The 23,961-nt window shown below is 39.2% G+C and overlaps 1 long non-coding RNA gene across 3 annotated transcripts in view; it reads right to left on the reverse strand.

The window, feature by feature from the left end:
- Positions 1-23,961, reverse strand: part of LOC138356884 (uncharacterized) — a 229,451-nt gene that overhangs the window by 5,421 nt on the left and 200,069 nt on the right. The gene's annotated exons all lie outside the window — the stretch shown is intronic.

Here is a 23,961-nt window from a genome sequence, read left to right on the forward strand (position 1 = left end):
CACGACTATGGGACACAGGTGGAAACTGAGTGCCCAAATGAGCCACAGAGATATTAGAAAGAACTTTTTTAGTGTCAGAGTGGTTGACAAATGGAATGCATTAGGAAGCAATGTGGTGGAGGCTGACTCCATACACAGTTTCAAGTGTAGATATGATAGAGCCCAATAGGCTCAGGAACCTGTACACCTGTTGATTGACGGTTGAGAGGCGGGACCAAAGAGCCAGAGCTCAACCCCCGCAAGCACAACTAGGTGAGTACAACTAGGTGAGTACACACACACACACACACACACATCATCTTCATCAGCGGCATATGCTAGACTGGCCAACATAAGAACTGCCTTTAGAAACTTATGTAAGGAATCGTTCAGGACCCTGTATACCACTTATGTCAGACCAATCCTGGAGTATGCAGCTCCAGCTTGGAGTCCATACGCACTTAAGACAAAGTTAGAGAAGATTCCAACGGTATGCCACCAGACTCGTCCCGGAACTGAGTGGTATGAGCTAAGAGGAAAGGCTAAAGAAGCTGAAACTCCCGTCACGTTGGTGGTGGTGAGGGGGGGGGGGGTAGGGGGGTGGGAGGGGGAGGGGGGGGGGGAGGCCATCTTCATTATAATATAAACTGTGAAATTTATTCATTCATTCCAGAAAGATTTTCCGTGAGACATCAGCGTGAAATATATTCATTGGTGATTTTTATTTTCTTCATTCCACCTTTGGGGGGAAGTATGAGGGTTACTTTTAACGAGCCACTTACCACTTCAAAAAGTGGTAAGTGGCACTTGAGACAGACGCCAATAACCACTTACAAAAGTGTCAAGAAACTTTGTGAAGACAGCAAGGCTTATTCACGAAGCCTCAGACTCTAAGAATAAACCAATGCTAACTTTTAAACAAAGCAACGACCCCCTAACAGCTAACAAGCCCAAACAACGCACAACTGGTCTCGTGACCCCCAAAGACCCCCCTATGACCCCAGATACACCCCCCATGACCCCAGACACCCCCCATGACCCCAGACACCCCCTATGATCCCAGACACCCCCTATGACCCCAGACACACCCCCCATGACCCCAGACACACCACCTATGACCCTAGACACACCCCCATGACCCCAGACACACACCCCATGACCCCAGACACCCCCTATGACCCCAGACACCCCCTATGACCCCAGACACCCCCTATGACCCCAGACACACCCACCTATGACCCCAGACACACCCACCTATGACCCCAGACACACCCCCCATGACCCCAGACACACCCCCCATGACCCCAGACACACCCCCCATGACCCCAGACACACCCCCCATGACCCCAGACACACCCCCCATGACCCCAGACACCCCCTATGACCCCAGACACCCCCTATGACCCCAGACACCCCCTATGACCCCAGACACACCCCCATGACCCCAGACACACCACCTATGACCCCAGACACACCCCCCATGACCCCAGACACACCCCCCATGACCCCAGACACACCCCCCATGACCCCAGACACACCCACCTATGACCCCAGACATAAATTCACCATAAAAACCAACCCTCCACTCTTCCAGAAACAACATGGCTGATCAAAGACCTACCCAAACAATGTGTTTAATAAAAAGTCTTGATACAATTGGATAATTTCCTGTACCAACAGTGTGCAAATTTTATAGTAAAGTTGAGCTGTAATAATAACGATACAATTATCCAGACTTATGGACTTACTATGCTAGTAATTATCATGAAAATAAAATATCTCTCCACGTTTTAATAATCTCTGAACATTATACCATATATTTTTTTTTTTTAGATTATGTATAATGAAACATTAGAATATTATGCACTCGTGACATTTGATCTCCCTACATTGTGAAAATTTTAATAATAATTCAATCGTTTTAACGGAGGGACAGGAAGACTGACTGTATATATACATATACTTTAGACTTGTATAGAGGTCATCACAAGGTCAAACTACTGACCCCCCCCATCATCCCCCCCCCTCCCCTAGGATGTAACCCCACAACAGTTGCCTAATTCCCTGGGTATTTATTTAATACTAGGGTGAACAGAGGCATTAGGTGAAATGACACCTGCCAAACCATCTCTCTCCCGTTCGAGGGATTCCCGATTGTGTTTCGAGAACGAAGCCAACTATGCTAAATAACAGAAATTAACATTCATATAGAGGGAAAAATGGCGTAGTTTGTGTTAAATAGAAAAGATGGGAATGTTAATTACTGCGTCGGCTGCTACTACCCTGTTTATATGTATATATGTATGTATGTATGTATGTATGTATGTATGTATGTATGTATGTATGTATGTATGCATGTATGTATGTATGTATGTATGTATGTATGTATGTATGTATGTATGTATGTATATATGTATGTATGTATGTATGCATGTATGTATGTATGTATGTATGTATGTATGTATGTATGTATGTATGTATGTATGCATGTATGTATGTATGTATGTATGTATGTATGTATGTATGTATGTATGTATGCATGTATGTATGTATGTATGTATGTATGTATGTATGTATGTATGTATGCATGTATGTATGTATGTATGTATGTATGTATGTATGTATGTATGTATGCATGTATGTATGTATGTATGTATGTATGTATGTATGTATGTATGTATGTATGCATGCATGCATGTATGTATGTATGTATGTATGTATGTATGTATGTATGAGTCAGTATATCGAAACACGCAAATGGACGCATACAAATTACCTCGCTGAAAATGTATTTTTTTTTATTTTTTTTTATTGATGAGGATCAACTCTGAGTTGATTGTCAACTCGTGATTGATGGGTCAATCGTGTCCATTTGTACGACTGACCCTTGTATGCGAGGGTATAGGCGTGTATATATTATATATACATAATTAACTCGTAATTATATTACGGTACTAACACATACGAATATACAACAATTATTAGTATGGATGTATGATTTTTTTATGGATTTCTGACAAAAGTAAGTTTATTATATATTTATTAGTATAATATATCCCAATTAGTCTATAATTACAGATAATTCGTAGTATTAAAACATCTTTTTTTAAAGCTACTAATTTAGCTTCTTAGACAATGCATTCAAATTGACTTCATAAATTTGAATGCAGAGAATTCCCAGGAGTTGAGCAACATTCTCATTTCAATATCTTCAAAGACAAGCTAAATCAAATGTATCTGAAATGTTTTCAAAGTTAATTTTTGTAAGACCGTTCACGTGGTGAATAATATAAGCCTTCATAAATCTTATCTTCTTCCCTGCCTTATCTTAACAGAGGAAAACAACCCAAGACTTTTGCCTGTTTGAAATGACATTCTTAGTGAGGGGTTCATATTTTGTTCAGGGATCTCGGATCTCTTGGCTTATTAAATAAGTGCATATGTGACATACTAACTGATTGTGAATATTTTAGTTTACCTTGAAAAGCTTCATAGAAAACACCGACCTTACCTAACCTTCTTAGTATGTTAAGATAAGCATCTTATTGCTTCTTAATTACAATTATTACTTAACCTATAATAGGTATAACTCTGTGGTTCATACACTCACCATCCGTTTCAATCAAGGTTCACTTTGCCTCTGAAGATGCTATAGTGTACTGTAGCGAAACTATTTTCTTAACAGGCTCAATAAATTGCAGATTGAACATTAGAATGTTAATTTTACAACTTTTTTGTTTTTTGCAGTTGAAGAACAATACAAATCAGGAGATCTGGGATAGAATAATATATATATTCTTTTTTGGTCGTATACAATGAAACATGTCAACAAAAAAGATTGCTTCCTATACATATTTTTACACGCACATATATATATATGGATCTGTTTGTCGAGTGGTTAAGGGATCCTGTACATCAGATGCATTGCTTCTGGCAGTATGGGTTCGAGTCACTTCTGGGGTGTGAGTTTTCAGTTGCATATATGCCTGGAGACCGTTCAGGCTTGTTCGCATATATATATATATATATATATATATATATATATATATATATATATATATATATATATATATATATATATATATATATATATATATATATATATATATATATTTATGACATTGTTACAAAACAGATGTGTGCTACATATGTGCATTTTTGAAGGCAACCAAATTTGCTAACCATATTTCCATATAAATAATGCCAGTCAACACAACTATGCAGCTTGTGTTAATATTATGCAAAAAGCTCTCATTTTAAAAGTGCCTTTTATTATTCATTAGTTGACTGTGAATATGTATACCCACTATTCATGTATCATCAAACCATTACGGTGACTGTAAACGCTTGTTTGGGCGGCGTGTGTAGCTGTTGCCTCTGTTTTACTGCCCAACCACCTCGTTCTGCCTCCCATATATTATTCACAACGCCAAAGTGGTAACGTTTATGTTCATTATTTACGTTACTCGACCTGGGGGAAACTTTTCGTTATTTGTTCTAAAATTGTTAGGGAATGTTTAGAGAGATTAGAATCACCGTTGATATGAAGGGGAGATTAAGGTGGATGATACAAGGGTGAAGGGTATTAGTGTGAAGGGCATTAGGGTGAACTTGAGATATAGGAGAAGTACCGAGGAAGAATATCTTAAAAGTTCACATTGAAGTATGACAACTCATACAGAACTTTGAATTCATACAAAGGGGAAGTATAGTGTACTTCCCACTAAGTTAGTTGTGTATGGCGCTGTTACTGGCGGCCGCTGGAGCTTATACACACACACACACACACACCACTTCCCTGAAGTTGTTCATCACTGGAGATGAGTTGTTCATCCCTGAAGATGAGTTTATCATCACTGGTAATGGACTTATTATCCCTGGAGCTCGTAAGGGGCTGATCCCTTATGTAATCGACACAATAACTTCATAACTGAGATCGTCGGGGACAGGAAGACTGTGTCTATATATATATACTTTAGGATTGTATCAACGTTTCTTCCCCCCCCCCTCCCTGCCTTTAAGGGCCAATTAACTCCCAACTATCCATGAAAGCTGTTTCTCCACAACAGTCAAGTTACCGGAATCCTAGTTACTGCTAGGTGGATAGAGGAATTTGGTGAAAGGAAAAAGACCCCGATTAATTCAGTCTACCCGGGAATCGAACCTGGGGCGGACCCCTTCCCCAAGACGAATTCATTAACATATTGCGTATTAAATCTACTTTTTTCTCAAGTATATCAATTAACGTTGCTATATATTAGTGTCAAATGTTTAGTTAGGTAAAGGTGTTTACCTAACTAAACTAAACTTTTACCTAACTAAGGTGTTTAGGTTCTGTTGGCGATTATTTGCATTTGTAGTACGTGGGTGAAGCATTTACAGCGTTGTGGTTCGAACACCAGTCGTCAGTGAAGCACTTGTTCCGGAAGTGTTCGAACGTCATCAGTTGTGAGTCGTGTGTAAACCGTTTTTCACTCATAAACAGCAGGTGGATGAAATCACTTTTGGGTCTTTGTTTGGAGGACGAGTTGGGATCACAGGTCGTCAGCGAAGCACTGCTCGAGAGATATTTGAACGTCATCGGTTGTGAATCATGTTTGTAAGTATTCTCATTCATGCTAGAATTATGTATAACTGGCGATGAGTCACAATAACGTGACTAAAGTATGTTGACCTGGACCATCGACTTGAGAATGGTCCAGTACGGACCGAAACGTCGTCGTCCCTTCACCTTCTAGTGTGTGGTCTGGTCAACTTATGTATAACTCATTTGTTTTGAACTTTTATCGAACAGTGCCTTGCAGTGTTTCATTGTTCATAGCCCGTCCTCATACAAACCCGTCCTCATCAACATACTCTAAATGTTCTTTAAGTGAGGCCGCCAAACTCCCTGTTTATGAATTAAAAACATTTTATATCCGACTTTTATAGTGCATGATGAGCTTTTAGAAGAGTTCGGAGACCACTTCCCTACAATGAACCACTTCCCTACAATGAACCACTTCCCTACAATGAACCACTTCCCTACAATGAACCACTTCCCTTACAATGAACCACTTCCCTACAATGAACCACTTCCCTTACAATGAACCACTTCCCTACAATGAACCAACAATGAGCATTCCAACTATTTAATTCCAACTCACGAAGCAGTAATGACAATATTGGAACAATTATACAGTATAATGAATGCCTTGTGAAAATACGAGAAAAAGGATATTAGTCTCTCTCTCTCTCTCTCTCTCTCTCTCTCTCTCTCTCTCTCTCTCTCTCTCTCCATATATTTACTAATTCTTCATTCTCACGCTCATAAAAAACTAACACATAATTTATCCTTATATTAATAACACATCAATATTAAATCTGACAAAAATTATATCTAACGAGACGGAAAAACTTTGTCAAAAAATCGATAAAAATGATTCATTAAAATTTCACAAGCACTCGGACCAGCAGAATACATTAGCTTTCCTCCGTTTTCTATTTCCTTTTTTTTTTTAGGGGGGGCCTATACGACTTCCATCCGAGGTCCCCCCCCAAAAAAAATAGATAAAAAAATTAACCTTATAGACAGCTGGGATCTGCGCCCTGATCAGCGCTTTCGCGTCACCATCAACACCAATTAAGCCTGAAACTAACGCAAAATACGCAACTGGCGGCCCATTAGTAGTAATTGGAGTTTTGTTCCCTGTCGCACACAGACCAGTTTTCTGATTTGCATTCATGTGTGTAGTGAAAGTGATGGGGGGAGGGGGACGGACATGTGTCTGTTTCTCTGTCTGTCTGTCTGTCTGTCTGTTTGGCTCTGTCAATTTATCCTGCATTTGGGGAGTTTTGTATTATATATTTTTTGCTTTTTTTTGGGTTGGGAGGCATTTAATACTTGGTAATTAAGTTTTTAAGGGCCAATTTTATTTTGTGTCAGTTATATGTGAGATGAATTCATGTAAATAATGATTTCTATGAATGTTTGACTCGTGTAGATATATATATTTAATCAAATGTGTGTGTGTGTGTGTGTGTGTGTGTGTGTGTGTGTGTGTGTGTGTGTGTGTGTGTGTGTGTGTGTGTGTGTGTGTGTGTGTGTGTCTGTGTATGAAGCACGAGAGAGCATTCATACGTTTGTGAATTAACTTTCTCGTGACATACAGACCTTTTATGTATTTGGTGATACAGCTGAAGCGTCTGTATTCTATGAATCCAAGAGTCTATCAACGTATTAAAGAGTTCAGTCTTAATTTATTTCACTTGTCTCCCGTATTTCCATGATTATATACACAAGGAAATCAGGATATCAATCAGGACATTAATCAGGACATCAGTCAGGACATTAATCAGGACATCAATCAGGACATCAATCAGGACATTAATCAGGACATCAATCAAGACATTAATCATGACATCAATCAAGACATCAACCAAGACATCAATCAGGACATCAATCAAGACATCAATCAGGACATCAATCAAGACAACAATCAAGACATCAATCAAGACATCAATCAAGACATCAACCAAGACATCAATCAAGACATCAATCAGGACATCAATCAAGACATCAATCAAGACATCAATCAAGCCCCTGCCGATCTGATTTGAATATACACATTAGTGAATAAAACCTTATTGTCGTGTTGTAATAATAATTTTAATACAAATTTTCTAATTTAGATAATTTATATAGCAATTTGGACTTTAATATAATGGCTGAGTCAGACTTTGACATACACAGTGATATACCAGGGTTGCCTATCATGTATAGCTTCCGGGGATCAACGGCCCCGCGGCCCAGTCTCCAACCTGGTTGCTGGACTGGTCAACCAGGCTGTTGGACGCAGCCTGACGTGTGAACCACAGCCTGGCTGATCAGGACAAGTCACAACAACGTGGTAAAAAAAAAAAAATCTGAAATTTACACAATTTCAAACTCGCCAATTTTTAAAATTTCAATTGGTCCAGCACGGACCGAAACGTTGCGACTTGAAAATGGTCCAGGACGGACCATGTTCGTATAAATGGTCCAGGACGGACCATGTTCGTATAAATGGTCCAGGATGGACCATTTATACGAACATACAAACATACTCAAACCCCGTTACAGCCAACACTGCATAGTCAACCCTCCCCCTCCCCTCCCCCCCCAAAAAAAAAAAAAAGAAGTGAATGATCATTTAGACTGTCGAGCGAAGCAATAGGAACATTTTACCCCTTTGCCTCTTTTTAATACCCAACAAAGCATAGGATTAAAGCCCTATAACACCAGCTTTATTAAAAGTTTGCAAATTTTAAAAATATATGAGACTCTAAATGCTACTGAGAGCGGGGGTATAGTTATGGTTCAAACAATCGGTAGTTGGTCACACGGGCCGACCCATTATAGCCTTAATCTTGACCTCAGTGCTATGTTTACCATCAATAAAGCCGCTCTAGCAATAGCCGAGTGACAGCAAAGTAAGTTTAGAATTGACTTTATTTAGAATTGATTTGATTTAGAATTCATTTGATTTAGAATTGACCTAATTTAGGATTTACTTAATTTAGAATTGATTTGATTTAGAATTGACTTTATTTAGAATTGACTTTATTTAGAATTGATTTGATTTAGAATTGACTTTATTTAGAAATGACTTTATTTAGAACTTAGTTTATTTATAATTGGCTTTATTTAGAATTGACTTTATTTAGAACTTACTTCATTTAGAATTGAGTTTATTTAGAATTGATTTTATTTAGAACTGACTTTATTTATAATTAACTTTATTTATAATTTTCTTTAGAATTTACACATTTACTTTAATAATCTTTACATTTGAAAAACACGGAAAAGGAACAAGGCTACAAATCAGATTCTTTAAACAAAGATAATTAACACAACACAAAATATGATTACAAACAAATAAATGATAAACTCTCATTTATGAGAGTTTATCAAATTAAATCAAATGATGTAACACTCGTCACACTAGAGTACGAGTACATGGGTGTACATTAAGTGTACATTGGTGTACATAAAGTTTACATTGGTGTACATAAAGTGTACATCCATGCACAATCATTAATATTAAACCAGCTTAAGTTCTTCACAAAATATTCTCGAGTTTTTAATCAAATTATCCTAATTTCCGTATCTCCCTTTATTATATTATTCTTACCTAATTTAACGTCACTATTTCCTATTATCCTAGACTATTCATACGACTTCTCTGGATAAGTTGTAGTTCAAGGAAATAGGCTTTGTCTTGGCAGGTATAGTCCTGGACTATCTGAACATAGTCTTGGACTATCTGAACCTAGTCTTGGACTATCTGAACATAGTCTTGGACTATTTTCAGGATAATGGTAGTCTTGCTGGTTGGTCAGTATGCTGTCGCGTTGACGCAATAACCCCTTATTGGCTAATAGGCGTTTACCCCATTACCAAACCAGCCTTATTTCAAGCTTCTCAATGTATATACACTGAGTGTATATACAATGTATATACACTCAATGTATATACAATGTATATACATTGACAAGAACAATGTCCATCCCTTGTGCTAGTCATGGAGCCTCTCAACATAAAAGCACACAAGTGCAAGGAGTGAATGATGCTGTTTGTGTGTGTGTGTGTGTGTGTGTGTGTGTGTGTGTGTGTGTGTGTGTGTGTGTGTGTGTGTGTGTGTGTGTGTGTGTGTGTGTGCGTGGACCAGTACACTCTCATCCATTTCATCAGCGCCCTTCCCCCAAGAGACTAACTCCTACCCACTCCCAACATCCAACACTCTCACCTTATAACCTGATCAACATGTTTTCCACACACACACACACGCACACACACACACACACACACACACACACACACACACACACACACACACACACGTTATATGACAAAGAGTGCTGGGAAGACGGGACACAACGAGCGTAGCTCTCATCCTGTAACTACACTTAGGTAATTACTTAGGTAATTACACACACACACACACACACACACACACACACACACACACACACACACACACACACACACATATGTTTTTCAACATCTTATACACCTTCGTCTAACACATTCAAATATTTACAATAACCCTCTTAAACAACTACCCATACATCACATTAAACACCCGCAAAAGCCCCACAAAAGACAAGTTTTAACAACAGCCGTAAAATAAACAAATAAAAAAGCCGAGGCATCCCAGCCAACGCTCTTGGCTGCTGGAAAATTGGAAACACAATTTTTTTTCCTTTTTTACTATTTTTACTATTACTCATCTGTGGATATTTCTCATCACTGGCATGTTTAGGTCCTGGTATATTCATCAGAATATATTCATCAAGATATATTCTTGATGAATATATATATATATATATATATATATATATATATATATATATATATATATATATATATATATCCATGATTTTCTTCTAATAGTATATAGAGAGGGGGAATTATTATCTTAAAAAATATAGAAATTGCAATAGAAAATTAAAGTAGGCCTATGAGGGGAAGGAGAGAGAGAAAGCATATATTCCCCAACAGAAGATAATGGGAATTAATAATTGCACAACAGAAGAAAGTGGGAATTAATAATTGCCCAACAGAAGAAAATGGGAAATAATAATTGCCCAACAGAAGAAAATGGGAATTAATAATTCCACAACAGAAGAAAATGGGAATTAACAATTGCACAACAGAAGAAAAGAGGAATTAATAATTGCCCAACAGAAGAAAATGGGAATTAATAATTCCACAACAGAAGAAAATGGGAATTAATAATTGCCCAACAGAAGAAAATGGGAATTAATAATTGCACAACAGAAGAAAATGGGAATTAATAATTGCCCAACAGAAGAAAATGGGAATTAATAATTGCCCAACAGAAGAAAATGGGAATTAATAATTGCACAACAGAAGAAAATGGGAATAAATAATTCCACGAATGCAGTGATAAGAGGAAAACATGCTGATAAACATAGGGGGAGAACGATACAAATAATGGACAAGAAAAGGACGACTTCAATGGTAATGGGTAATCCTGAATTACTCGGGATTTAATGCAAAATCCCCCGCGAAGGGTAAATCACCACGAAGGTAGTATCAATACAAACAAATAGACTCACAGAGGATAAGAACGCATATGGAAGAAGGGATTAATTACGTTCACGGAAAAGGGATAATGCCCAACACGGAGAGGGGGATAGTGGGGAATTGGGGATTGGGGATTGGGGACTGGGGATTGGGGATGAGCCTCGCCGGCCACTCCACAGACGCAACAATTTACATCTAGTTACAACAATTCCGATTTCCTGCAAGTTGAGCAACCAGCTGGGGGGGGGGGTTAGGGGGGGAGGGGTCGATAGATGCAAGTTCCGTTCCGAGTGTTGCTGGATGCTCCTGGGTGTTGCTGTGCGATGTTGACATTGCAGGGTGTTGCTGTATGTGTCACAGTGTGTTGCAGAGAGAGATAGATGTTCCTGCTGGGTGCTTCTACAAGTGGGAAGGGAACTATCAGGAGAAAGCGCCAAGCCATTACGACTATACAGCACTGGGAAGGGGTCAGGATAAGGATTTGGGGTTGGGACGGGAGGAAAGGAATGGTGTCCAACCACTTAAGACGGTCGGGGATTGAACTCCTACCTGCATGAAGCGAGACCGTCCAGCCCAAGTGGACTGGTGTATATCTTCTAAAAGTGTGAAGGTGTTGTTAAAAGCTCTTTCTCTAGTGCTTCTAACACTAGTGACTGTTTCTAACACTCAGTAACACTTAATGGCACTAAGGTGCCATTAAGTGTTACTCAATCTAACTTTACATCCCAATCTTACGATACACCATAAATCTAAGACCTCAGCCAATATTATTGATTTTAAATGATCGTTATAAGTGATTATCATCCATTACATGTGCCCATATCAACGTCAAACCGAGCCAGAATAAACTGAAAGAAGTCCAATGAATGATTCCAAATCATTCAGCATGGATCATATGGGCCTTTAGCAAATCTTCTCATATTATTATTTGGTTTTAACAATGATTCGAGTGAAATTTTGCTTTCCCTAACAAGGTTGTTAGGTACGAGTCGGTTTTTTCATTTTCTCTAGTTCATTCTTAAACACATTCTTGTAGAATAATTCTTGTATATCGAGTTAGGTATTATTCAGCATTAGTGAATTCTCATTTGTTATTCAAATAGTTAATACTTCGTTACAGAATTATGCAATGTATTCTCCAGTCCAAGCTGTAAGTTAAGTTTGAGTTATAAAGCAGGAAACCACTTAAGATGGATCTTCAAAACAGTACCGTGATGAACGGTGTTTATATATATATATATATATATATATATATATATATATATATATATATATATATATATATATATATATATATATATATATATATATACATATATATATATATTTGTTTAATATTTTCGTTGCTTTTACTTTAGCAATTTTTACTCGTTTACTCAAACACACAAATCGCTTCCTCTGTAAAAGGCTTTTTTTCATACATATGACGAAAATAAATATTCTAATTTACAGCCCTTTTCTTCAGCTTCGTCCTCTTTCAGTATTATGCTACTGTCTTTTTTATGTTGTCTTAAGCCCTTGTAAATTGATAATTGATAATTACGTCATTCATCACTAATTGGAGAGCCTTAGTAGTTACAACAGACGAATAATTTCTGTATATTTAAAAAACAGAAAATATTATCATAAACAATATTTTAATTTTAACAAAAAATAGCTGTTCTGGATCACAGCTCTAATGTTATCTTACCTTGAGGTGCTTCCGGGGCTTAGCGTCCCCGCGGCCCGGTCGTCGACCAGGCCTCCTATCCTGGCCTATACCCTGTTAAGGAGCAATCTTTACAGAGCGTGTTAACTATGCCTCTTCAAGACGTAGTTACTTTACATCTCTAACTACGGCAATTCGAAACACTGATCCGAACACTTCGAACCCTTAATTGCTACTTCGCAAACCACAAGAATGAAATACAATTCTTGCAAACATCAAAACCAAACTGATGAGGCTGACCTTTGACCTTTTCCGAGCCTCTGAACACCATTGACACATTCGCAGAAAGGAAAATTAAATGAAAATATGTAAAGCTTAACAAGACACATTCGCCCAATTTAGATTTCCACTTCCTCTCCAGAATTTCCTCTTTAAATCTCCCTCGAGTTGGAGAAAAACAGGGAAAATGCAGTTTTAACATTGGTGGTGACTAAATAAGGTGGTAAATCTCTCCGGACGGCCCAGTAAGGGGCGAGGAGCAGTAAGCAACCTCGTAGGAAGTCATTAGCTGGAGACATTCCTGTCGCCTTAATGTCGGGTCGAGGTTAAACAGGTCTCATCTCTCTTCCATTCCTTCTCTCTCTCTCTGTCTCTCCCTTCACTTCAAACTCTCTCTCTCTCTGTCTCTCCCTTCACTTCAAACTCTCTCTCTCTCTGTCTCTCCCTTCACTTCAAACTCTCTCTCTCTCTGTCTCTCCCTTCACTTCAAACTCTCTCTCTCTCTGTCTCTCCCTTCACTTCAAACTCTCTCTCTCTCTCTGTCTCTCCCTTCACTTCAAACTCTCTCTCTCTCTGTCTCTCCCTTCACTTCAAACTCTCTCTCTCTCTCTCTCTCCCTTCACTTCAAACTCTCTCTCTCTCTCTCTCTCCCTTCACTTCAAACTCTCTCTCTCTCTGTCTCTCCCTTCACTTCAAACTCTCTCTCTCTCTGTCTCTCCCTTCACTTCAAACTCTCTCTCTCTCTGTCTCTCCCATCACTTCAAACTCTCTCTCTCTCTGTGCCTCGTTTTCTATTTATATTTGCCCTTACCTTCATTCCTGTTTTCTCCTTATAATGAAGCAAAACTCCAATCAGATTCACTGATATAGGTAGTAAGTGAAATCTGGATTTATGATCCCGTAGACTTTCAGTAACCTGTAGTTTCGCTTCTAGACCTTTCAGACCAGTTGGCATGAGGTACCTGGAGCTTTGCAATTACTTTATTCACTCTCGTATTCTTGAAGATATCCTCACAGTATACCCAAAATTTGCCAGTGCAGGCTATTAAACACATGGCCCTGTATGACTAACCATCCTGCGAGATGGGGACTTGTATTACCACTGCTACCTTATTCAATCTTGTGTTGTTGATATCCTCAAAATGCATCCGGAGTCTGCCAGTGCAGACCGCCTATCACATGTCTCTGTATGACTAACCATCCTGTGTGATGGGGATTTTATAGCATCACCTAGTTAACTTTTTTTGACACACTGTACTCCACTTCATATAGTCTAGGGTAGCTGCACTAATGCAGATGTACCTCATAACTTAATAAAAAAAAAAAAAAAAAAAATTCTAACCCTGAGTACTGTATGTGTAAACTGTGTTGCCAGGAACTGGATCATGACCTCCTCTATTATCTCTATACTATCTCACAGCAAGCTCTTAATATAAACTATATAGCCTTTCAGAAACCATTTAGGGAGTAGGACAATGGAATCGAACCGGCGTCGAAGCTCCTGGCTCCATCCTGCTACAAAGATTGTCTCAGATATATCACATTAACGTGATTTATCTATATGATATATCACAGCATATATCATATAGAAGCTCTATATATTATAAGAATATAATCTAAGGCAGGTCCATAAATCAGCCTGTACCTATGTATATTAAGAAAAATGAATGCCCCAAAAATTAATATTAGATTTATCGAAGAATAAATCACACTAGTATTTAATAACACAAACCGTAACTGTCTCTATTTTCCGCTTGTTACAACTTGTAATAAAGTTGTTACATCTTGGCTTAACGTGTTCATGACGTATTAGAACGGTGTTACAACTTGCTATATTGGTTGTTATAACTGGCTAGGTGTTAAAACTTGTTTGAACGTTGTACCAACGTCGTAGTTTCGGTGTGTTTGGCGGGTATTTACATACTTTTGTTCGTTACTAGGTTCTAGAGATCTAGAGATACAGAGGTCTATGTTTTCGAGAGACAGTCAGTTGCTGTGTGCCTTAACTGCCTATTGCTAGAACTGTCTCTTATTAAATCCATCAATTTCATGGTTTCTACTTTACCAGCTCAGATCAGGACTGCCAGCGATCATATATATATATATATATATATATATATATATATATATATATATATATATATATATATATATATATATATATATATATATATATATATATATATATATATATATATATATATATATATATATATATATATATATATATATATGTCGTACCTAGTAGCCAGAACTCACTTCTCAGCCTACTATTCAAGGCCCGATTTGCCTAATAAGCCAAGTTTTCCTGAATTAATATATTTACTATAGTTTTTTTCTTATGAAATGATAAAGCAACCCTTTTCTCTATGTATGAGGTCAATTTTTTTTTATTGGAGTTAAAATTAACGTAGATATATGACCGAACCTAACCAACCCTACCTAACCTAACCTAACCTATATTTATAGGTAAGGTTAGGTTAGGTAGGCAAAAAAAGCTAGGTTAGGTTAGGTTAGGTAGGTTAGATAGACGAAAAAACATTAATTCATGAAAACTTGGCTTATTAGGCAAATCGGGCCTTGAATAGTAGGCTGAAAAGTGCGTTCTGGCTATTAGGTACGACATATATATATATATATATATATATATATATATATATATATATATATATATATATATATATATATATATATATATATGTAAACATTTCAATGTGCATTATTGCATAATTTGTATCTACATCGTGTAGAGGCGAGCGGAAAAAGACTTAACTTTGTAAAGTAAAACACAGGAAGAGATTATTTAATTAGAAAGAGTCTTCATGAAACATCAAAATGCCAATTCAAGTTTTTAGTTAATATTTCAATATTCATGTTGAGTAAAGATCTTGAATCTCTGACATATATATATATATATATATATTTATATATATATATATATATATATATATATATATATATATATATATATATATATATATATATATATATATATATATAGTCAAGTATTACTCCTCAAAGATGGTACTTCTATACTAAAAAAAATATTTTTTTAACAAAAGCAAATAAAAAACGTACGTTTAAATATATGACTTAACAAAGTATTTAATTAACATATTAAAAAAAAATACAATAATACTGTTAACAAAAGCCACAAAAACAGCTCTCTAAAGTCAAGGACAAGCGCCTTTTCTGTTTCCATAATTTAAATATATATTAACTTGTAACCAAAAATAAAAAAATATCTTCCTCTACGTAATTTTAGATAACGTTAATGTTCCTGTGATATATTTAATAGATATCCAAATAGAGTTGACCAGATATCCAAATAGAGGTCTGGGGAACGAGAGAACGGTTGCCTTGTATTCAGAAGTTTTATTCGCCTACTATAAAATGCCGAGTAATTTTCTGATAGTGTAAAGTATGTGACAACTGCGTCTATGGTCTCTCTTGTATACTGTAGAGGGAGGGGGTGAGAGGGGGTCTATGGTGCCTCTTGTATACTGTAGAGGGAGGGGGTGAGAGGGGGTGTCTATGGTGCCTCTTGTATACTGTAGAGGGAGGGGTGAGAGGGGTGAGGGTCTCTATAGTGCCTCTGTCATACTGTAGAGTGAGGGGGATGGAAATATGGTGCCTCTGGCATAGAGTCGGATATGTGTATGATGACCCTAGCATAAAGCCCCACACACACACACACACACACACACACACACACACACACACACACATAGTAAACACTCTAAATACACAATACCAAATCCCTATCACACACAAACACACACACATGGTGGGCCAGCCCACAAACAGGTCCAGCACCCATCCGTCAGAGGTATCGACAGCAAGAGTATGCTCCGGGGCTAAAGTATACGATATACCTGTCAATTACCTTTGCAAAATCACCCACCGCCTCTACATAAAGATGCTCCGTGCGACTAATGTTTTGTGTGGGGGGGAAGGATTTACATTTACAATTTCTACTCAATGGCCCGCGAAAACCTCCGCTTGAGTGGAGATAGAGTGCCAGGGGAGGCCAGTGGAATAGAGGAGGGGGTCCAGTGGGATGGAGGAGAGGCCCAGTGGGATAGAGGAAGGGGTCCAGTGGGATAGGATATACGACCAGTGGGATGGGCAGGACTCCAGTGGGATGGGTAAAGGTTCATTTGGTTTAGGGAGAGAAAGAGACGACTAGATGACTGAGAACTAGCCAGGGATAAGGAAATAGACAGTGGGTTGGGGGTTAGACAAGAGTAGACATGGATAGGGGAGAGTAGGGCTTTGCCGCTGAGAGTAGCTAGTGAGTTGCAAAGATGAAATGGACAGCAGGAGAAAGAGCTGCTGAGAAAAGATGAATAGAACATAGGAACTAGGGGGGGTGGAGGGGGAAAATGAAGGTGGGGAGAAGGGGGGAAAGTGAAAATAAAGTGAGGGTTGGGGAATGGGTGGAAAGATAAGATAAAGAGGGGGGGAAGTGAGGATTGTGGGACAGAGAGAAAAGGGCGTGTAAAAAAAAAATGTGGAGAGAAAGAGAGAGAGAGAGAGAGAGAGAGAGAGAGAGAGAGAGAGAGAGAGAGAGACAGAGAGAGAGAGAGAGAGAGAGAGAGAGAGAGAGAGAGAGAGAGAGAGAGAGAGAGAGAGAGAGAGAGAGAGAGAGAGAGAGAGAGAGAGAGAGAGAGAGAGAGAGAGAGAGAGAGAGAGAGAGACAGACTCTAAGAAATAAACTAATTAGTATAAGTAGCATATAGACCACTAGAAACAAACTAATTACCAAATAATAGACCCCATTATAACACAACAAATTATTCTCCAACGCCATTATAACTAACAACGTAACAATAGTTATTAAATCTAATAGTTTCATACCTTGACTCAAGAAAATTATTGATCGAGATTATTTTTACGATATTTCGTGACAACATCTAAACCTTTTTGCATATAAATTATCCTATAGGTCCTATAGGATATAAATTATATCCTATAGGACTGGACGCAGAGACCAACCACGCCAACACAACAATCAAACACCGAATAACACATGTATAAAACAGGAAAATATACCCCTTAATATGTCAGTATTGGCTAAACCTTTCCCTTTAATATATCACAACACCAGAAAACGGAATGTTGATAAATAGCTAACGCGGAAAAGGTCTTAATATATCACTGGAGCGGAAAACTGAGCCTTGACATAGCGTTACGGGAGGAAAATAGTACCTCGGAGATATATTCCCCCCAACAGTAAATAGCTCGTATAATATATCTCTACTGAAGGAGGCCGTAATATACCGTCCAGTTTGACCCAAGAGGAGCCGCTTGGGCTCGTGCTGACTTCCATGTCGACGATATACGAGGGAGATTCATGTATAGAACGAGTGGCGAGAGTTTGAGATTAAGGTCTAATTGTAGTTTTGTGTAAGGAACGGTTTTTATTGTGTATTGTTGGCAGGGATGATACTATGTGTCTCTCTCTCTCCCTTACTGTCTTGCTCTCTCTCTCTCTCTCTCTCTCTCTCTCTCTCTCTCTCTCTCTCTCTCTCTCTCTCTCTCTCTCTCTCCTTCTCTCTCTCCTTCTCTCTCTCCTTCTCTCTCTCCTACTCTCTCTCTCTCTCCCACTCTCCCTCTCTCTCTCTCCCTCTCTCTCTCTCCCTCTCTCTCTCTCCCTCTCTCTCTCTCTCCTTCTCTCTCTCCTCCTCTCTCTCCCTTACTGTCTTCCTCTCACCCACTCTCTCTCTCTCTTTCTCTCTCTCTCTCTCTCTCTCTCTCTCTCTCTCTCTCTCTCTCTCTCTCTCTCTCTCTCTCTCTCTCTCTCTCTCTCTCTCTCTCTCTCTCTCTCTCTCCCTTAAAGTCTTGCTCTCTCTCTCTCTCTCTCTCATCCATTTATACACAATAATGTACAATTGGTTGCCATTATCAAACAAGCCACCAAGCCTCTGAGACTATGCAACACTTGTCTGAGCACATATATTCGATATACGATGATGAAATTGCCATACAAAACTATACAAGAATTCTTCACTTAAGAGAGTAAAAAAAAATTCACCGAAATAATTATATATCTAGTCTTATAAGAACACAAACTATTCAAACAAATACAGGTATATTAAATAGTCAACAAATATAAATTACCTTTAAATAAACTTCTCCGAACCCAAACCAACATTTTTAATTAACAAATCCACAAGGGCCGTGACGAGGATTCGAACCTGCGTCCGGGAGCATCCCAGACACTGCCTTAATCGACTGAGCTACGACAGGGTTAAAAGGGTTGAAACCGAAGTTCTACTGAACAGAGTGTGTGGCAACATTTTTAATTATGTACAAAATATTTCTCTGGTGGTAAAATACCCTAATCGTCGGAGGTGACTGGGAGGTAGAGAGATTGGAAATGATCCCGAAAATGGTAAAAAAAAATAATTAAGTTTTGGTCAAAGGATTGCAGCAAATAGAACATGTTTTAGCGGAGAAATTAACAGTAGAAATTAGGTTCTAGTCAGTGGAGGTAGCATTAAGATTAGGTTCCAGTCAGAGAAAGTAGTAGCAAGATTAGGAATCCAACCAGGATGCCTAATCCTGGTAGCAGTGGTAGGTAGCAGTGGGATTAGGCTCCAGCCAGTATAGATAACAACATGATTAGGTTCCAGCCAGTATAGGTAACAACAGGATTAGGTTCCAGCCAGTATAAGTAATAAGAGGATTAGGTTCCAGCCAGTATAAGTAACAATAGGATTAGGTTCCAGCCAGTATAAGTAACAACAGGATTAGGTTCCAGTCAGTATAGGTAACAACAGGATTAGGTTCCAGCCAGTATAGGTAACAACAGGATTAGGTTCCAGCCAGTAAAGATAGCAGTATGAATAAATTCTAGTCAGTACAGGTAGTAGTAAGATTAGATTCCAGCTGGAAATAATAGAAAGTAAGATTATCTTAGATATTTCCCCTCATTGAGCTTCCATATATATCTATTTTATTAAACGTGTGAATCATTCCACCTTTTTCTCCTGATAGTAATAAGAACCGGAAAGTATCTGAGGAAGAGAACCTTTTTATCTTTTATCTCTCCGAAACTCACCTATCCTGAGAGAATTTCAGCATAACTAGAGTGATTTAGTCGTCTCTGAAGGTAACCTCTGAGAGGTTATGACCTTTCCGATAGGTTATGAGTCAACCCGTTCTCGCACTTTCGTATAGGTTAAGTAATAATTGTAATTACGAAGCAATAAGATGGTTATCTTAACATACTAAGAAGGTTAGGTGAGGTCGGTGTTTTCTATGGAGCTTTTCAAGGTAAACTAAAATATTCACAATAAATTAGCATGTCACATATGCACTTGTTTAATAAGTCAATATTGATTGTAAGAAAGTGCGAGAACAGGCTGTATGAATATGACCGAAAGGTTCCTTTCTTATCTCACTCTCTTTCTACCTCTCACTCTCTCTCTCTCTCTCTCTCTCTCTCTCTCTCTCTCTCTCTCTCTCTCTCTCTCTCTCTCTCTCTCTCTCTCTCTCTCCTTACTCTCTCTCTCTCCCTTACTCTCTCGCTCTCCCTCCCTCTCTCTCTCTCTCTCTCTCTCTCTCCTTCTCTCTCTCCCTTACTGTCTTGCTCTCTCTCTCTCTCTCTCTCTCTCTCTCTCTCTCTCTCTCTCTCTCTCTCTCTCTCTCTCTCTCTCTCTCTCTCTCTCTCCTTCTCTCTCTCCCTTACTGTCTTGCTCTCTCTCTCTCTCTCTCTCTCTCTCTCTCTCTCTCTCTCTCTCTCTCTCTCTCTCTCTCTCTCTCTCTCTCCCCGGCGCCACGAACGACGGGATAACAAATATGCTGACCGTGACGATTCTCAGCAAACGTGATTTTGGGCGGCAGTCCGCGTAGTGAATGTTAAGTAGCAGTGACCTGCGCTTCTGTCTACATTTTTGCAGCTCTTGGTGATTTATGGCGGAGCCGGAGGATAGTTCCTGTGTGTGTGTGTGTGTGTGTGTGTGTGTGTGTGTGTGTGTGTGTGTGTGTGTGTGTGTGTGTGTGTGTGTGTGTGTGTGTGTGTGTGTGCTCACTTCACCTAATTGTGCTTGCGGGGGTTGAGCTCTGGCTCTTTGGTTCCGCCTCTCAACTGGCGATCAATTGGTGTACAGGTTCCTGAGCCTATTGGGATCTATCATATCTACAGTTGAAACTGTGTATGGAGTCAGCCTCCACCACATCACTGCCTAATGTGCGTGTGTGTGTGTGTGTGTGTGTGTGTGTGTGTGTGTGTGTGTGTGTGTGTGTGTGTGTGTGTGTGTGTGTGTGTGTGTGTGTGTTTTCAGCTTGATGTACTTGCAGGAGGGTCGAGCTCCAGTTTTTAAGCCCTGATTTCCAACCTGCGTGTTTGTAAGGCAACGTCTGATTTTCTGCATGTTCAGAATATTTACATAAGAAGCCCCCATATTTACACACGAAGCCCCATATATACACATAAAGCTCTATATTTACACACGAAGCTCTATGTTTACACACGAAGCCCCATATATACACATAAAGCTCTATATTTACACACGAAGCTCTATGTTTACACACGAAGCCCCATATATACACATAAAGCTCTATATTTACACACGAAGCTCTATGTTTACACACGAAGCCCCATATATACACATAAAGCTCTATATTTACACACGAAGCTCTATGTTTACGTATGAAGCTTCAACGTAATCCCGCTTTTTCAGTGTTCATTTCTTCACAACTTTGATGGTGAACAAACACGTTTCCTATGTTCTCTGTGGCTCATTAGTGTCTCATTACCACCGTCGTCGTCTTGTTCGCGTGAGGTTACGTTATTAATATAAACCCAACTATATGTATATATGCAGTGTTTAAGCTCCTGGGTCCCCGCCTCTTTCAGTTCGCAATTGCTTCCGACGCTTTAATGATATCTTCCCTTGAAGCTAAGAAAGTGGTTTACGTTAACTACTTCCTCTGGTAATTGGAGATGCAGGACGAGCGTTGTGCTAATTGTATCTCATCTTGAGTTCATTTTTTCAGGAGGGGGGGGGGAGGAAGGGAACTATCAGGGGGGAAAGCGCCAAGTCATTACGACTATATAGCACTTGGAAGGGGTCAGGATAAGGATTTGGGATGGGACGGAGGGAAGGAATGGTGCCCCAACCACTTGGACGGTCGGGGATTGAACGCCGACCTGCATGAAGCGAGACCGTCGCTCTACCGTCCAGCTCAAGTGGGTCCTCTGATAAAGGAAGGGGAAACGATCAGGAGGAGAAAACGCCTAGCCATTATGACTATATAGCACTGGGAAGGGATCAGGATAAGGATTTGGAATGGGACGGGGGAGAGGGAAGGAATGGTGCCCAACCACTTGTGGACGGTCGGGGGATTGAACGCCGACCTGCATGAAGTGAGACCGTCGTTCTGGAGAGCTTTTAAGCTAACACAACTCTCTTCCTGTATTCAAGCCCAGCCATTCTCAGCCCCAACGGTAGCATATCCATCCCGTCCTTCTAAAGAGTTGTCACTACTAAAATGATGGACTATAAATTGCCTGAACCATTCCTTTCCACCGTCCCATCCCAAATCCTTATCCTGACCCCCTTCCAAGTGCTATATAGTCGTAATGGCTTGGCGCTTTCCCCTCCTGATCGTTTCCCCTTCCTTTATCAGAGGACCCACGAATATACTACATAATATTTTGACGTTGAGAGGATTTTTAGGTCAAAATACGTCTTGTTATTCGAGTTGTTCTGTTATTCATTCTCTGAATTTTATCCCTTATATTAAAAATTACATTTTTTTTAATAATTTTTTTTCCATTTTTCTTGTTTCGTTTTAAAAAGGGTGTATATGGTTATCATTATTAGTTCTGTACGCGTTTGGAACTCAATTCAACTTGGAATGGTTGGAAAGCGCCTCTAAGGCATAAGAACTCACAAGATCTAGCTGTTTCTGGGAGGACCCCGGGGGCTCACAAGGCCTTTATTACACCCTCCATAAAATGGGCTGAGGTAGTGAAGATCTTCACTGGATGTAAACTTTATTTATTGTCGATTTTCATCACGTTAAAAAAAATTTCCACGAGCAAAAGAAGCCACAACTTAAAACACCCCACAACTTAAAACACCCCACTACTTAAAACACCCCACTACTTAAAACACCCCACTACTTAAAACACCCCACAACTTAAAACACCCCACAACTTAAAACACCCCACTACTTAAAACACCCCACTACTTAAAACACCCCACTACTTAAAACACCCCACTACTTAAAACACCCCACAACTTAAAACACCCCACAACTTAAAACACCCCACTACTTAAAACACCCCACTACTTAAAACACCCCACTACTTAAAACACCCCACTACTTAAAACACCCCACTACTTAAAACACCCCACAACTTAAAACACCCCACTACTTAAAACACCCCACAACTTAAAACACCCCACTACTTAAAACACCCCACTACTTAAAACACCCCACTACTTAAAACACCCCACTACTTAAAAACCCCACTACTTAAAACACCCCACTACTTAAAACACCCCACTACTTAAAACACCCCACTACTTAAAACACCCCACTACTTAAAAACCCCACTACTTAAAAAAACATCACTACTCAAAAAAAAATAATTAAAAACCACGCCCGAAAACACCGCTATTGTTAAGCCAAGGAAGCGAATATAAGCCCTTTAAAAGGCGTCATGAAACCAGTGATGAAGTGTTCCCAAGTATTGCACAACTCTCCCAGAATTGCAACACAGAAACGAGAAATTGAACAAATTATTCGGGGCCAAGAAAGTGACACCGTACACGAATTAAATTAGTAAGCAGTTGTTGGGTCGTTGACCTAGGCATGCGTGACCTTTCCGTGACCTCAGTTATTGACCCCAGGATAGCGTGACCTCTCCGTGACCTCAGTTATTGACCCCAGGATAGCGTGACCTCAGTTATTGACCCCAGGATAGCGTGACCTTTCCGTGACCTCAGTTATTGACCCCAGGATA

Source organism: Procambarus clarkii, chromosome 75 (assembly GCF_040958095.1).
Source record: "Procambarus clarkii isolate CNS0578487 chromosome 75, FALCON_Pclarkii_2.0, whole genome shotgun sequence".
NCBI classification, from domain to species: Eukaryota; Metazoa; Arthropoda; class Malacostraca; order Decapoda; family Cambaridae; genus Procambarus; species Procambarus clarkii.